Source organism: Caloenas nicobarica, chromosome Z, assembly GCF_036013445.1.
Source record: "Caloenas nicobarica isolate bCalNic1 chromosome Z, bCalNic1.hap1, whole genome shotgun sequence".
NCBI classification, from domain to species: Eukaryota; Metazoa; Chordata; class Aves; order Columbiformes; family Columbidae; genus Caloenas; species Caloenas nicobarica.
The window spans coordinates 54,502,951-54,520,747 of NC_088284.1; the positions used below are offsets into that span (position 1 = coordinate 54,502,951).

The following is a 17,797-nucleotide window of genomic DNA, read 5'->3' on the forward strand; positions in this document are numbered from 1 at the left end:
CCTCACAGAATGGTAACAGCTTCCTGGCAGCAAGCAGAGATGGCTGCCTGGGCCACCAGCAGTGTTTCCCACCATTCACTCTTGGAGGGAAGCCCACCTTGAATCTTTCTCTATCTTGGATGAATCCTGCAGCAGAGCAGACCTCGTGTTCCCCATAAGGAACTTTGAGCTCTCAAATGACCCACACACTCCACCTCAGCTAATTTCACATCAAACCAGTCCACCCAAGCCACGTCACGCTGACACATTTCCAAGTTCACCTCATGCTTTCCATGCCACACTCTTGCCTACCACCCCAGCATCAGGAGACATGTCCTCTCACTGCTGGGGGCAGGGGGCTGGGAGGGCTGCAGCATTGTCAGAGCTGACTCCATGGGCCACAGAGAGCTAGCTGCAAAGTCCTCCCTAGAACAGGAGGCAGAGGCACCTCCAGGGGATCCCCCTCTCCCCCATCTTTCTGTGGCAAGCAGGAGACCCTGGTATACAAGTAACTTTCCTCAGTTCTGACAAAGCTGCTGAGGCTCTGGCTATACCTTCCACCTACCCATCCCCATTCAAGGCCCCACCACACCGCAGGACCTTCTCACCAACCTCCTACTGTGTGACCAGGGCTAGGCTTCCACTTCCAGAGCAAAAGGGAGCTGGACAAGGAGATCCTCACAGTAGCGGGGCTACATCTGGTTCCTCTCCGCTCACAGCAGCAGGCAGAGCCCTGGGCATCCATTACCTCCTTGGGCCCATCCTGGGGTGGTGGGATCTGCTCTGTGTTCCCTGCAATACCCTTCTTTCTCATTTTTAAAGGTTCACTTCCCTCTTCTCCATTTTCAGGTTTTGCCAGTCACACTTATTTGGTTTCCTTCCAGTTTTCTTCTCCTTTACCACCATCCATAGCACAGAAGGGCAGACGGGTACACCAGGCAAAAGAAGGTAAGCACTGTCCCAACATGAAGAGGTGGGCTTAGGAAAGACAAAGCCCACCTGGAGTTGAGTCTGACAAGGGATGTGAAGGGCAACAAGAAAGGTTCCTAGAGGTACCACGGCAGTAAAAGGACAACTGTAGAAAATGTGGGCCTGCTGAAAACACATTTGTTCCCCATTCCATGAAAAATGCTGTTTGAAGGGGCAACCATTTTCAAAACTGTGCAAATATCAACTGGTACAAGGGGTGAAGGGAACAAAGTATGGGAAAATACATCATCATTTTGTCAACAAGACAGGACTGTTTTTTCATTGCAAAAACTTGCACCATCACCTTTAAAATAAAAAAAAAATTTAAAAGGTATATCTGTGTATCTTATAGAGCCCCAAAATAGAATGTTTTGCATAGTCTCTTAACAACACTTTCCCTGGATGTATTTTAGGACTAATGGGGTTAGCTTTCTCCCTGCACTGGATGTCCGGTTCCAGTGTACAGAGTCTCTCCTTGCACAGCCATGTCGGAGCAGGGCGAGTCAGCATAGACCAAGCTCCTGAAGATCCTGGGTGTGCAGCACTGGGCAGAGCCTGAAGCCACAGCTCACCTCAACTCACCTGCTTGTGGGGCAGCAAGGATCCAGGCTGCCCACAGCAGGGGCAAGCAGTCCACCCCTGCACATTGAGCAGTGCCCACGGGCAGCATAGCCCCATGCTGAGAGACAGCTGAGGCTGAAGGCTGGGTCCTCTCACCTAGTCAAGGAGTAAGAAGATCCCCCATCACTTGCTGTTCAAGGCTCTGGTGCCACTATCCCAGCACAGAGATTGTTGCTGAAATGACAAAAGTATGAAAGATCCTGAAGATAGACCATCAACCCTCTGCCAGCATGACACAGACCCTTTTGCATCCTGGAGAAAGGAGGAAGACTGTAGCCTTTGCAATCCAAGAATCGGCCTCCTGCCTTCCTTCCCCATCTGCCTGACCCAATTCCCAGTATCACCAGCCTCTCTGTGAGGGGAGAGGGAACTGGGATGGAGGGAGACACTGCAGATTGTACAAGTGTCCATATATTTCTAATCATACAGCTCATGCAAATAATGTGCTTAACACCACCCTCCCCTAACCCAGCTCTCAAAGACCCAGTCCTAGGGAAAAAAAAAAAAAAAAAAAAACACAAACAACACCACACACACCCAAAAAAAAAAAAAAAAACAAACAAACAAACAAAAAACCACAAACAAAAAAACAAACCAAAAAAACCAAACAAAAACCAAAAAAAACCCACAAAAAACAAAACAAAAAAGCAGGTTTTTTTCTGAAGCTGCAAGAGGTCCTGGACTAAGATACTGAGTACTAAGATCCCTGCAACTACTCCTCAGATCTCTGCTTACCAGGTTGCAGCAAGCAATCAACACAAGCTTTTTCAGGCTGGACAGGCTTAGGGCCATTGAGATGTCCAACCCTAGCACTGGGAGTACTATCATCTCATGAAAGATTATGCAGTGCTCTATATGAAATAGAGTGAAATGCATTCATTTGCTTCATAGTTCCTCACTGCTGGCATAAACAAAGGAAGCAGTTCCTCTGCCTCTGTAAGCAGAAAAATGCAGCTGCAAGAGGAATAGCAAGGACATACAAATATTTTTAAAAGTCTCCCTGAAGCCTCTCGCAACAGGCATTTCTGGGTCCTTGGCTCTGAGTTGAAAGAAGGACACAACATGGAGTACCCTGAGAGATCTGATGGTCTGGAGAGCCTCAACTACAGAGCAGAGGAACCACCATGCAAACTGGTCTCAGAATGTAAAAAGATCCTCACCTCTTGTCCAAGGTCCAGATTACAGCAGAAGGAGGCAGAGAAAGTAAGGTCATGGCTGTGACTTCTCCCACATGCTAAGAACAGGGGTCTTCCTAGAATCCAAGCTCTCTGTGAAAACTTTGCCTGGTTCAGTCCCTTGCAAGCAGTAGGGATTTGGACAACTGGCCCAGCACACTGAAACCCTGAGAACACCAGAGAAACCTCTGGAGATGTCTTCAACATGCAGCACAGAGTGCAGGCTTTTTTTTTTTTTAAAGACACAGTCATATTGTCCTTGATTGGGTCTGATATTATAAGAAAAAACAGCTAAGCAGCAGCAATGCTCAGTGCAGTTCAAAGGACAGGTGGGATTTCTCTTCCTGGCAACTGAAAAGGTGAACAGAAAACCATTGTGGTACTTTGATACCCTCAAGCAAAGCCTACTCAGCCCTTTCGTGCTTACCAGACATGATCATGGAAATGCTTATGTGATCTCTAAAGAACAGTTAAAGATGGAGAATCCAGGTCCACCATTTGTCTTCAGACATACGATGCAGCCGTATCACAGGAATTTTGCCCTGCTTTAGCTCTGACTCTTATATGAGGTTGTTTATGAAAAGATAGCTTTTCATGACTCACCTGTGAAACCTGACTGCAAAGGTCCTAGCTCCTTGCTGAAGGTGTGAGCTCCTAAAAGGGTTGTGAAGTCTAGGAATGTCTGCAGCACTTAGAAGCAGTCTTGGAAGAGCTATGCTGTGGCATAATTGCTACTTTCCAGGAAATGTCAGACAAAACAAATGGGTATATATATGTCCCACTGACTGAACATGTGCTTCACCGTAAGACAGCATGTTCCCACTTGCCCCCTTGTGCCCTGCTTACCCTAGGATTACAAATTTGCCTGCACTGTGCATTAAATATGTGAGTTCAGGATGAATTTCTCCTGCTTCTGGTGCACAGTATTTTGTGGAAGAGCCACAGCAGCCAGGTCAGCCCTAACAGTCTAGAAAGTCAAGACAGTGACAGCACTTTATTCTGCCTTTTATCATCTTTGATATCCTTGGCACTGATAGTGCCAGGAGCTGGAGAGCACACAGGCCAGGAAGTTATTTACCTCACACCCTGAGGAAGGCCTGAAAGAAGATTGATGGGCACCTTATCTCCTGGAAATACCAGCTCTTGGGTGTAGCTCCATGCACTGTTGCAAGCTGACCTCTCCAGCATACACTCCTGGTTTGTTTGTGTTCTGGAACTTTCAGATCCATCCACTAGCTGCTTTCTAATGCTCTAATCCCCGGTGGGGGAAAAAAAAAAAATAATAGCATCATCAAAATAAGGCGCTTGAGCAGAATCAGATCATTAAAAGTATCTGATGTGGGTCAAATGGAGCACAAATGGACGGGGGTCACAGCGCAGCTGGAAGCAGATGGAATTGAAGTGTCTTTGACAGCAATGAGATCCCCTCAGCTTACCCAGGGAACCACAGCCAGGCAGCGTAATGGTGTCACTCCAGGAAAGGAGGAGTAGCTACAACCCGGACCTTGCCCCATTACCCTATGAACAGGCATACGCATTTCAGCAATGGCTGGATGCACATCACAGGCTGTGCTGCACCCAGCTGGAGCAGGAAGCAATTCAGGGTACGTCAGGGTGAGATGGGAGATGGGTTTGTAACCTGACCGAGAAGTCTGGAGGCAGGAAAGCCTACTTGGCATGCCCATCTCCTGTATTGCACACTCTTCAGTGCGTGCCAGCCTTCTGCTCTTTCCCAATCCTCAGAGACCAGCAAACGCCAGCACATGTACCATCTGCCACCCAGCATGTCCTATCATGTCATGCACACAAAAGGTAACAGTGGACCCCCTCTGTGGGAGGGGAGAGGTGACACCAGAAGGCATGTGAGCCACGACCTCCACACGTCCTGCTGCTGGCTGTCTGGACGGGCACTCATTTTCTAATTCCCAGGTGCACAGAGCAGAACTATCAGCTACCAGGCCTTCATCCACCAAACGGATGCCAAGGGCTAGGCATACATGGCTGTCTCTGGAGCCAAGAGTGCCCACTGCCATCCATCCTGATTCAGCAACTGGCTTAGTGTCAGTGACTGTGGGAAAGCAAGATGTGCGGTTCCAGCCACCTGGATGATAAAGGAAGATCAATACTACCATGACCATCTGGACGGTCAAAGAAGAAATAATACTAACAGAATTAGATCACAGCAACTAGTGAAAATATAAAGGGCCTTGGGCGTGTGAATGAGTCGGAACGCTGCCCACAAGATATGCATGGGAATGTGACTGAAAACAGTCAGAAGTGTGGTGTGTTTGGGATAACATTTTTTGAAAAAACATCCTGTCTAACCTCTTAGTCCAGGTCCGTATCTGTAAACCTATAAATTGAGAACTGTTAATAAAAGTGAGCTCAGCCTGGCTCAGCTCTGCTCAGCTCTGCCTAGCTCTGCTAACAAGAACTCTGTGTCTCTGCATCTGTCTGTGTCTGTATACATCGTTCCTCATTGCCGCAAGTGACAATTTTCCACTGACTTTATGTGAGGTGAAAGGCTGAGCAATTCCGTCATTTACCAACCTACGTGTTCTCCATGTATTTTCTTTCCTTCTAGGCACATTCCTTTCTCTGAAAATACAAGCAAGGAATGAGATAGACTGGTTTTGTGCTGAAATACTTAACCATGGCATGAGTTGTCTGTGTTTCCAGGAAAGAATTGACACACAAGTATGCAGAGAGGATGAAGCTGGACTGCATGCTCTGGCCCCACTCCACATACCTGCACTGGGATTTCAGTTCAGCTTGTGTTCCACATCACCAGCAACATGAACACCAGACAAACCAGTTCAGCTCTAGGCACTGATCTTAGGAAAGGAGACAGACAGTTAAAGGAGAATTCAGTGGAGAGTGGTACAGGCTAGTGATCAAAGGTATGTGACCTGCTAAGAAATCCTAAAAGCTTCAGGGTGGGGATGATGGAAGGAAGCCACAACAGTAGGCTTCAAACATACAAAAAGTTGCTACGAAGAAAATATGAATTGTCTGCTTTCAAAGTCAAAGGGAGACAGAGTCAAAAAGCACATGTTTTAACTGCATCAGAGAAGTCTTCAATTAAGGCAGCAGTTAAACTTTCTAATAATCACAGCAGTGGGAAAGGCATAAATCTCCATCAGTGGCATTTCCCAGGCAGACTCGATAAGATCCCAGCAGTGACAGAGCCACAGCTGACCCTGATTTGGGCATGAGACAGATTCACACAGCTGGAACAGAGAAATCCTGTAATATTGTGATTTCATGTGCAGTAAGCCTGCTATGTCCAGAGTGTGGCAGGACAACACCTGCACACACTGGCTTCACTAAGCCCTGAGCATGGAACCCAGTATCTCCATTTTAAGCTGTTTTTAATTGCGATTCTTAATATCAGGGGTAAAACAGCTGAATCAGATACAGCTACTGCAGAACAATCTGTTTCATTATGGTTCCAAGAACCATGCTTCAAGCCAAGCTGTTTAGCAATGGCCATCATTCCTGCCATTAACAGGTCAGAGTAACTCCTTTCAAATGTATCACTGTTCAGGTTAAGAGTGGTACAATAGTAGATGAAAGCCAGAAGTTTAATTTGATTTCATTTGTTTGATGCAGCATTTGACCTGGAACCTTCCCTACTGCCCTCATGAAACAAGCAGGCTAAATTTCCCTGAGATAAACCTCAACAACCATACGAAACTGCAAAAAGGATGTGTAGAAGGAAGAGAGCATCCCATCCAGATGCAGAGCCAAAGATGATTGTGAACAAAAGGGATGGGGCCTTCAGAAGCAGAGATTATACAACATCACAGAAAAAGAGGAAATAGAGGCACAAAACCATTCAAAGCAACACAAAACAGCATCTGGAGAACTCGCAGGAGTTGAATAAGGCCAGTGGGCACAAGAAACTTCTCCTCTTGGCTAGGCTACCTGGAGCTCCTTCAGGGAAATTATCTGAGGTCTCTGCCTACAGAAGTTTTTCAAGCTAACCAAGCTGGAAACCACCCCCCTGTTTGCAGAGACCTGGCTTCTCCACACCCAGATCTGCCCTACGGCCATCCCAGCACTCATCTCCTGTGGGACCAGGCTCCAGGCATGAACTAAGCCCCTATCTCCACCTTCATGCACAGCACATGTGGGGGCCTGGCAGCACCCAGTGTGCACCCACCCAACATGCACACATCGAGACAGAAGTCCTTGTGTGGGAAAGCAAGATGTGCAGTTCCAGCCACCTGGATGGTAAAGGAAGATCAACATTAACATGACCATCTGGACAGTCAAAGAAGAAATAATACTAACAGAATTAGATCACAGCAACTAGTCAAAATATAAAGGGCCTTGGGCTTGTTGTGCTGAAGTATGTTTTTCATTATTGTAAAGAGTGATAGCCCGGACTTGTGAGAATGGTATCTCAGGCTGGATAACTTCTCCCAAGTACATGTGATATGTGAATGTTGTTGGCCTGGTCTGTGAATGAGTAGGAACATAACTGAAACAGACACAACATGAATGTGGTGTGTTTTTAATAACAATTATTGAAAAAAACATCTTGTTTAACCTCTTAGTCCAGGCCCATATCTGTAAAACCTATAAATTGTCAATGGCTAATAAAGAGGGCCTCAGCCTGGCTCAGCTCTCTGCTCTGCCCAGCTCTGCGCTCCTTCCTGAACACAATTTCTGCCTCTGCATGCATCCTTGTCTGCACCCCGGTGTGCATTGTTCCTCATCGCCGCATCCTTGGCCCCTTCTGTCCCCATGCCAACACATACTAACATTTCACTGACTCAAGGCTGCAGAGGGAGGAGGCTCACTGCCAACTTCAGTGATACATCCTACTCCAACAGCTATAAGATCACCTTAAAGCCTTTTTTTACAAGTTTCATCCAAACTAAGCCTGCGCAAGCACAAGATCCCTGTCTGTAGAGCATCACATTAGATTAGGGGTCTCTCACAAAACTGTATTGCAATCCTGGTACGGAAGCAGGGCACATAAAGGCTGCATGGATTGCAGAAGCAGCACTCAATTCAGCCAGTGTAGAATTTCTGGGCCAAATAACAGTTTGTAAGCTCTGACAGGAAGCTCTCCAGCCCTGCCTGCCTTCAGATAAGCAAAGGTAAAACAGTCTGCCTGTCTCTATCCCTGATCTCAGGACTATTGCAGCAATCTCAAGACAGCCAAAGCTCTTCTGGAGACCAAATTCTGACACACCATCACCTGAAGGGACAGACTTGCATCCTCTCCCCATCCAAACACACACTGAGCTGCTCACACTCCTCAGAACACCCCATGCCCAGGCTGAGAGCCTTCCAGCTCATGATGTGCAATGTGGATGGTACATGCCCCTCACCAAACAACTATTTTCTGTTTTCTTGGGCTGCTCACATCTAAGCAGGGTACAAATACATGCCAATGAATTAATAATGGTTATATCTGCCTTATGCTCCCCCAGTTTCAGCACAAGAGGCCTCCCTTCTTGAGACCTGTGCTCTGTGTGGGCTGTGTCACACGCCTGAGTGAAAGCTGCCCTGGCATCAGGAGACACAGGCTGAGATCCAGCCAAATCTCTGGACACCTGGGAAAGCACACAAACAGCCCTCCAGAAACTTTTGAGTACTGTTTTCTATTGTTCACAGGTTTCCAAACTCTGCCTATACCTTACTGCCACTCCAAAAAGTACTTCAGATGTTCAGGTGATCCAGTCTGGCAAGTTGGACTTCCACCCTTTTCCTTTTTGACAGGGAATCAAGAGAATTTACATTTCTGAAGGATTTTTCTGAGGTCCCAATCTCTTGAAAGTGATAATTTGAAAAGCAGAGAGACCAAGAGATAAAACAGATTTACCACTCATTCCTTTCTTTGCCTGCATGGTCAAAAAGACATAAAAAGGGGAGAAAGGAAGGAATACCAATTCTAACAAGGGGTATTTTGAAAGTTATAATGAATGTTTCAATCTGAAATGCCATGAAAACTTTTCATTTCCCTTTTCACTTTCTCTTTTGGAATGCTAAACTTGTATTGCATAGGTAACGCTTTTTCCCTTTCATCCTCATCATTTGTAGGTGATATTTCTACAGCCAAAAAAAGCCACAGGGCAGCCTTATTAGTCTCTTGGGAGCACTGTTTGCAAGTATCCAAGGAGAGTGCCACGAGAGATTCAAACTTCCAACTGCAAATAAGCAGACTGAAACAGGCACAAGGATACAAAACTAGAAGGCTCCAGAGGATAAACACATCCTCTCCTAAAATCTCTACATGCACTCAGCTCCAAGTAATAAAAATCAAACAAGAGCAAAAATCACTGCCCTTCCTGAAATCTGCCTAGGTCCATAATTTTCTCTGGCCCCTTCTCTCCTACTGTCTCCAACTCAGTTTCATTCCTCTTATCTTTCTCCTCTCCTGCTAAATCTTTTCTCCTCCCGTCCCTGTCTTTTTCTTCCACATAGCTGATCCTCTCAAAATTCATCCCTCCCCATCCCAAAATGGATAATGTAATTTGCTGCCAAAAGATGAGTCACCCTGGGAGACTTGAAAAGCTCTTTCAGCTACCTTGTCTTTGCCAATGGCAATTAGATAATGCTTAGAGACAGATGACGAGAGCAGGATGTACACGAAGTAGGCTTCAACGCTACACTGAACACTGAGCTGCACATGGGAAACAGGAGAGATATTCCCATTCCCAGTACCCCAGGACTTGTGGAAAGGAAGCAATTAAATACATCACTTTAAAATAAGGCAATTAATATATCATGAAACACTGCTGGTTTTCTGCCTCAGAGCGAGCTACATGCACTGTAAATTTCATGACATGACTCCATGTGGAGAAGACTGTACAAGAGAGCTCCATAAAAAGTACTCCCCCTCTGCTTACCCTGCTTTGCCCACAATAGATTCATACTGAAGCAAGAAGACATCTGCTACCTGCCCCCAAACCAGGCTTGTGTACAGACACAAGATCTCTGTTTCACAGTTTCCACTTTAGACTGTTTACCCCCTTCTTCTGATCAGAGAAAACTCTCTGCTCTTACCTAGCTAGCACCAGGGCATACCTGGGGAGAAGCGCACTACGTACCTCAGGTCAGCAAGATCAATATTCCTTCATCTCCTGCAGAAGACAATCTGTCATCTGGATGTGGTACACTTTCAAGACTCATGTACAAGAACATTTCACTGGGAAATGGCTGTTCTTTGCAGCCAACTAACCAAGCCAGCTACGTCCCAGGTCCACTCAGCTAGACTGTGATTGTTTTGGCAAAGACAAGTATCGGTACGTCACATCATTATATTTACTTTGAATAATATCACTAATGTTTCTCTCACAGAGCAAAGATCTCTATCCCTGAGACCCCATACTGCAGGACACAGGCTCCAATACACCTTGCCTGTGTACATAAACAAAAGCACTCAAAGTGACAGGCATTGAAGAAACAGCGTGCAGAAGAATTTCTGACTTCCAGATGGCTTTAAAACTTCCAGCCTCACACCACTCCACATGTATTTCTCAGCTTTTCTTCTTGCCTTATGCAGAGAAAAGGCTGTTGGCTGCAGCCCTGATAGGAGCACAGTGATCACAAAACAAGGAAGCAGCAAGAAAGGTGTCTGCTCGTTGTGCTCACCTGGTGACACTTTCTTGCCACAAGAGCCATGGCTGGGTTTCAATTTCCCATCCCATGTGCCCTTATTTGCCACCAGCTTTTATGTCAACGAAAAGGGCTTCATTAGAAACAGCAGAGTAGAAAAATGCGTCCCTCTTGCTAAATTAAGTACTGCAACAAGATAACAGTTTTCTGCAAGTAGCACACACTCATGCCAAGAGGGTTTTGGAAGACACGACAGACTCTCTTATGCTGACACAGACCAGACTTACGCATGACCTGTCAGCCCCTTGGACCACAGTCTGGACCAGCCATCATTTATTCTGCTCCTCACAAATATTATTCCCAGGTGATTTCACCAGAGCAGTCAGCTCTTCACACCTCACCCTGTTCCCACCCTCCTCTTTCCCCTTTCATCAGAAGCAGCAGTAAGGTACAGTTCTATCCAGATGCTAATGGACAATCCTCTGGCTCAGAGCAAGGCCACCACCAGCAACACATCAGTGTGGCTGCAGATTTCTCCAGCTGTGCCTTGCAAAGCCCCAGAAGGGAGAATCCGTCACTCTCCTGGTGCTTTGCACCACCTTCTTTAGATTGACCTACCCCTGGAGACTTCTGCTTACGCCTCTCCATGCATGCAAGTCTCTTAATGACAGCATCGCTAATGATATGGGTGTGCTCATGAACATCAAGTGCTATGCACCACCTAGCAGAGGGAGAGGCAGTCCCTGTTTTGTAGCCTGCGAAGAAACTAGAGGAGATCCCTCAAAAAAACAAGGGAATTACCACACTGTCAGAGTATTGCAAGAGCAGGTGAAAGGTTTGCCAAGGCACCCCTTTGCTCCATTGATTTGAGACCGTCCTCATGGTATCCTGTTAGCAGCTCTTGCTTCCCCATGATGAAGGTCTCTATCACAAAGGCAAACACTGCTCTCTCCTCTTCTCTCCTGCTCAGTGACATCTCATTTATAACAAGCTCTTCCCAAAAGAATGTACATCAATAAATCAAGGCCAAACCCTCTCAGGCCATCAAAACCTTATGTTGAAGGAGTCATGCTGTCCTCTCCCATTTTAAGCACTCCTTGTCTTGAGGTGTGAAACGTTTGGGGTAAGGCTGTATGAAATACACTGCTGCCACTGTGGAGGAAATATTGCTCAGAACTGATCACGGAGATGAACATCTAACATGTTATCTTGTCCGCAATAACCGACAACAGCAGGCAGTGGTACTGCACAGGCCATCTTCCAGTCCTCTGGTACCTAGGAGGCTTCTCGCTGGCACACCTGGAAGACACAGGTGTCATAACAGATCTCCAGCATTTCAGCTCCTTTCTTAAAGGAAACGTAAATCTTTCTTTTGCCTCGAGAAGGCAGAAAGCCCAAACATAACTGCAGCTCTGTTTTGGGTGAAGAAGCAGTTCCAAGCACAAATCAAGAAGCTCGTTGCAAAGGAGTGGTAGAAAAAGCAGTTAAAATAGTCAAGTCCTTGCAGTTGGCATGGAAATATTGAGAGCATTATACAGAGAACAAGAGTGTTTAAAGTTGCAGCCAAATGAAGAAAATACAAAGAGGCTCATAAGTTTAGGCAGATTTAATATAAAAAAGCACAACTAAGGAGATCAGGAGCAATTTCTAGATGGCACAAAAGCTACTAAATTCTTTCTGAAGCACAACCACAGCAGGATTTTCAAGGTTCACCTCCTCCAAGTTCATAATGGTCTATCCCAAACTGTGAGGAAAAAAAAAGCAAAGGCAGCATGAGACCTGCATGGATCAACCAGGACAGCATCATAAAACTTAACCATAGAAAGGATACACACAGGAGATGGAAGCAGGGACAAGTTTCCTTGGAGGAATATAGAGACACTGTCCAAAGATGCAGGGCTGGGCTTAGGAAAGCTAAAGCCCACCTGGAGTTGAATCTGGTGAGGGATGTGAAGAGCAACAAGAAAGGTTTCTGCCAGTACCTCAACAGCAAAAGGACAACCAGGGAAAGTGTGGGCCTGGTGAGAAATGGGAATGAAGACTTGGTGAGAAAAGACACCAAAAAGGCTGAGGCATTGAACGCCTTCTTCACCTCAGTCTTTACTGCTAAGACCAGCTTTCATGTATCCTGGGCCCCTGAGATCTGCCTAAAGTCCAAGGCAAGGAAGACACACCACATGGTGGAAGAGGATCAGGCCAGGGAGCATTTAAACAGACTGGACATGCACAAACACCTGATGGAATGCACCCACAGGAGCTGAGGAAGCTGGCCTGTGTTGTTGCGAGGTTGTTCTTGGTTTCCTCTGAAGGGTCATGGCAATTGGGGGATGTCTCTGAGGACTGGAAGAAAGCACATGTCAACCTTATCTTCAAAAAGGTCAAGACAAAGGGTCTGGTGAGCCACAGGCCCTTCAGCCTGAGCTTAACCAGGCAGTTAAACAAAAGGATAAACTTTTTTACTGTGAGCGTGGTCAAACACTGGTACAGGTTGCTGGGAGATGCTGTAGAGTCTCCATCCTTAGACATACTCAAAACCCAACCAGGCAATTCCCTGAGCAACCCGCTGTAGGTAAACTTGCTTTGAGCTGGCAGTTGGACTAGATGATCTTCAGGGGTATCTCCACCCTCAGCCATGCAATGACTGTGAAATCTGCACAATGATCTCTAGGGAGAGCATCCCAAGGAGATATGGTGAAAACAGACCAGAATGTCTTATGCATACTCATCATGAAGGAGATGGGAGAAGTTCCCATTACTCAACTCTGCCTGCTAGGGACTCATCAGGTGGGCCATGCTCATGGGAAGGAAATGAGCAGCAACTACTCAACCAGCTGACTTAAAGCAACAAAAATAGCAGGACTATAGTATGCTCTCTCTCATTTAAATCCAACCATATGAGGAAAGCAAGAAAGCAATGCTAGAAGGTTTTCAGAGGAGGCTGGGGAAAAGAATGACATCAAATAAGCAAAAAACAAAACAAAGTTAGCAAATAAGCAGATAAAAGTGAGATAGATGGAGAGTCAGCACAGCTTTTGTAAATCCTCACCAGGCCTCACAAGCCAAACTGCACTAACAAAAATCAAAGTCTCTGTGACACAGTGTACTCAGTTTCCCATCCTGGCATGGTTCCTCATCACAGTGATACAGCAGCATGAGGTTAGCAAGAAGGTCCTCAAATGGGTAAGTGGTTCATGAAAAATGGGAAATAACTACTTTTTGAGTGCTGCACACCTAAGTTCAAAACAGACTCTCACCACCCTATTGATACACCTACATGTGTTCCAGGAAGGATAATTCAGGGAACAGAGGCAGACTTTCACAGGTCTTGGGAGTCCATCTTTTCCGTATTCTTCTCATTTATTTCTCTACATCCTTCCCTAAGGATATTTTCCTAAAACTGTCCAGTAATGGGCAGACCAACATTTTCCTGTGAAACTCATCCCAGCACTCAGATGCCTTTATGATTACAAAACTTTTCCCTGCTTTTCAAAATTAAATCTCCTTTTGTGCAATCATTGTCCCTCGCTTCTTATCCTATTCAGCCAGGTCACAGGAAAAACACTATTCCCTTCTTCCTGCAGTAAGCTTTCCTCCACTGTTGACACATAGCTTTGCAGCCTTCTCCAGCTTTTACCTCATTCTCCTTCTATCAGCCACATTTTCTGAACAACTGATGAATTTGTCCTCCTCACTTCTGCTCTCTTTGGCTGATCTGTATTTTTCCAGAGCAGTTGCAACTACGACCAGCATTCATGTGTTTTACTAATATGGATGAACAGATGCTTCCTTTATATTTTACCAGATACTCTCTTATTCATATTTATCATTTGCTTGCTACAGCATGTCACTGGGTCGTGCTCAGCCCGGAATGAACTGCAGCCCCTGGACACTTCTGCAGAACTGTACCAGGTGGTTCTGCGTCATCTGAAGACCTGAACCTCTCAACATTGAACTGCATCCTGACTTCCCAGTGGCGTTTCTTCAGCTCATCAAGGCAATTTCAAACCAGAGGCCTGTCCTTCAACAGGCTTCCTGCTCCTCCTGTTTTCCCATTCATTATTTATTCCTTTGTCATAATTACTAACAAAAACACCAAACAGCACCAGAGGGCAGGAAGAATCCTGCAAAACTCTTCTCAATAAATCCTCACATTTTCATAATTAACTGTCACATAAGCTTTTCTGTGTAGTTCCCTCACCATATATACATGTACCTTACCATAGACAGGTGTATCTAATACATATTCCCTTATCTTAATTGTGTAGCACAGCACTGAACATTTTTATAAGGTCAAGATAAATTACATGTCCTGCACCTATACATCCACTGGACTCACCACCCTTTGCAAAAGGAAATCAGAGTGTGTTGACATGACCGATTTTGCCATGCTCATTCTGCCTCTTTCACCTCATTATTTCTCCCACATATTCCCCTTTTTCTTGTCGTTCTGATACTCTCCTTACAGAAAGGCACTAGCTAGTTCAGGAAACTCCTCCACTCTCTGGAGTGTCCTCAAAGACAACCTGCTAATTGCTCTGAGTTACTTCTGGACAGTTCTTTGTGTGTCCTGCAGCCTGCACTGACGAGGGTTCCCACACATCTGCCATGAGCACAGACTAAATTCACCTGCCCTACTGTAGCCCAAATTACCACGTGTCCTCTCTCGCTTTTGCAGAGGCATTTAGGTAGGTTTGGGCAGGGCTCTGCACTTGTCCCTCCCAGAAACCAATATGGTTGGAAACTGTGAGCCCTGCCAGCCAGAACTGTGCTGCTGGGGTAATCACAGGGTGAGCCAAAGTGGAAACTCACAGGCTAAGTAACCAGTACCCCAGTACTCACTGGGGTGCAGGGACTAGAGTGCACAAGGAGACAGAAAATCGCTTGTAGTTCATAACAGCCTACCAGGGGTGCAAGTTCTTCAGAATCTCCAAGCTTTTGTTCTCGTGAGGCTTTGTAAACAGGTTCTTCCAATACATGAGACTGAGCTCCAGGTCCAGCACACCAAATATCTGTATTGTCAGCAGGTGACCGAGGGAAACTCTTATCTGCAGCAGGTTGAGAGCTCCTGTCTCCCCTGTGAGAGCAACACCCAGGAGCCCAAATCCAAAGTCAATGAGCCAGGACATGTCCTGTCACATCACACCTTCTCAGGCTGCACACAGCCTTGCTGCTTCGGCTGTGGAAAGCCAGGCCCGCAGCTCTGTGCATCCAGGCAGCTCTCTGCAGGAAGGGCTGTCTCACACCCCTGTCTGTCCTGGGCTTTGCTCAGCATACTAAGAAATACCCCAACACAGACATGCTTATTACCAGGCGAGGTGGGGCTGAAAATCATAATCTTCTGTTTTCCCCGGTGAGAAATACCCCTTTTGGATTACTCTGCGTGCCAAGGTGGACCAGCAACACTGGTGTGATAGCATTAATATAATTACGGGCTTTAGCTTCTACTGAAAAAGTATTCATAGAATCATAGAATGGCTTGGGTTGGAAGGGACCTTCAAAGGTCATCTAGTCCACCCCCCCTGCAATGAGCAGGGACATCTTCAACTAGATCGGGTTGCTCAGAGCCCCGTCCAGCCTGGCCTGGAATGTCTCCAGGGATGGGTCATCCACCACCCTCTGGGAAACCTGGGCCAGTGTTTGACCACCCTCATTGTAAAAAATTTCTTCCTCATGTCCAGCCTGAATCTCTTTTCCTTTAGTTTCAAACCATTACCCCTTGTCCTATTGCTACATACCCTGCTAAAGAGTCTGTCCCCATCTTTCTTATAGACTCCTTTTAAGTACTGAAAGGCCACAATAAGGTCTTCCCAGAGACCTTATTATTCCCACATACCACTGGAAAGCCCAATGGTAATAACTGGATAACTAAAGGTGGGTCTAGAAATCCAGAAGGCAATCACAGCTCACACGTAACAGCTCAGCAGATAACATTATCAATCCCATTTTATTTTTTTCTTCCTTTTATCCCAGGCACAGCTCTTTAATTTCAAAACAGAAACTGTATTTTCCTACACAGGAAAGGGGTGGGGGATAGCTCCCAGAGAACACTTTCTTCGGCAAATGTGTGCATTCCTGCTAATTTGATTGCATTTTCAAGTAATCATCCACCTCATAGGTCCAGTTTGACTGCTGTCCTTTGCCAGTCATTTCCCTGCACCCAGCAGCACAGTCAGAGCGCAGGCAGAGGCACACAGCAGCTATGACATATGGCCCCACTACCCTAGGCAGTTCACTTGCCCTGGTGCATGGATCTGCTGCAGCAATGTTACAGGCCGGCATGCTGGCTCTCACCGTCATCCAGGCAACACTTTGTACTAATTTGAGGCTCCCAGGTCTACACTTTTGAGCTCTCATTTTTCAAAATGAAATCCACCCACACACTTCCATCCACAAAGTTTCAAAATGTAAGATGAGTACATCCTCAAAAAGGCAACCCTGAAGGCAAACAGAGGAATGTCAGTGTTATCTACAATTTGTAAGACAAACACGTATGAACACTCTCCTGCCTTCTAGAGATGTTTTATCACAGTTTGTGTTGTGTACTACTTCAAGACAAAACTGGAGCCTTCAGAATTTTGTCATCGGCCATCAGCCTGCTTGATTGGGTGCCAAATAAACACAAACCATTTGGCTTCTGGTCCAACTTCTCTCAAACCTGCCATACCACATGGTTTGTGAGCCTCAGGTCTTAAGCTGGGCTCTCGTCCAAGCCATGGACGCTCTCCTACACACATCTGCAAAAGAGCGGGTCACGCACCCCCAGACGCACCTCACCGTCCAAATTCCACTTCTGCTGTGTAATAACACTAACAGGGAGAAATTATCAGTAATAAACTCCTTTGGATCCAAAGTCAACCAGGCAACATAATTATGCAGCAACCCAGAGCTTTAAACACCATCTGTAGATGTAATCTCAAACAATACTACAAGCTCAGAGGCTACAGATTTATTGTTACAAGAGTAATAAACAGTACAGATATGGTGGTTTTCCCCTCTTGGTTCACAGCGTGGTTCCACCTAATGCAAGGCAAACAGAGGCAGTTGCCTGTTCCACAAGTGTAGACTGAGAAGCAAAATCCGGCTTACATGGATGTTGCCTTGGAGGTGAGGTTTGTCCATTCAGAGTCCCCAGATGGACAACCTGACCACTGGACCATAGCCTTGACCATGTCACTTGACAGCCACTTGCTAAAACACAATGAAGGCAGCTACAGAAAGAGCCAGGTTCCCAGGCTGGCTTTTTATGCATTTGGCCCACAGACTAGTGCAACTATAGTCAGTGACCACAACTGGGAAACAAGGTCTGCCTTGCTGAGTTCAGCAAGGTCTTCTCCCAACCAGGTGTCATGCAAGAAGGAAAAGCATTCCCCATCTTTAACTCTGGGGTTTGCAGTGTAATTTAAAGCTGTTTCTTCAAGAAGCACACACTGCTGGCTGCCACCAGCTCAGAAGAGGATCTCTGGGAGATCAGGCAGTCC

At 46.1% G+C, this 17,797-nt stretch overlaps 1 protein-coding gene across 1 annotated transcript in view; it reads right to left on the reverse strand.

The window, feature by feature from the left end:
• Positions 1 to 17,797, reverse strand: part of CORO2A (coronin 2A) — a 58,937-nt gene that overhangs the window by 23,952 nt on the left and 17,188 nt on the right. The window lies entirely within an intron of this gene.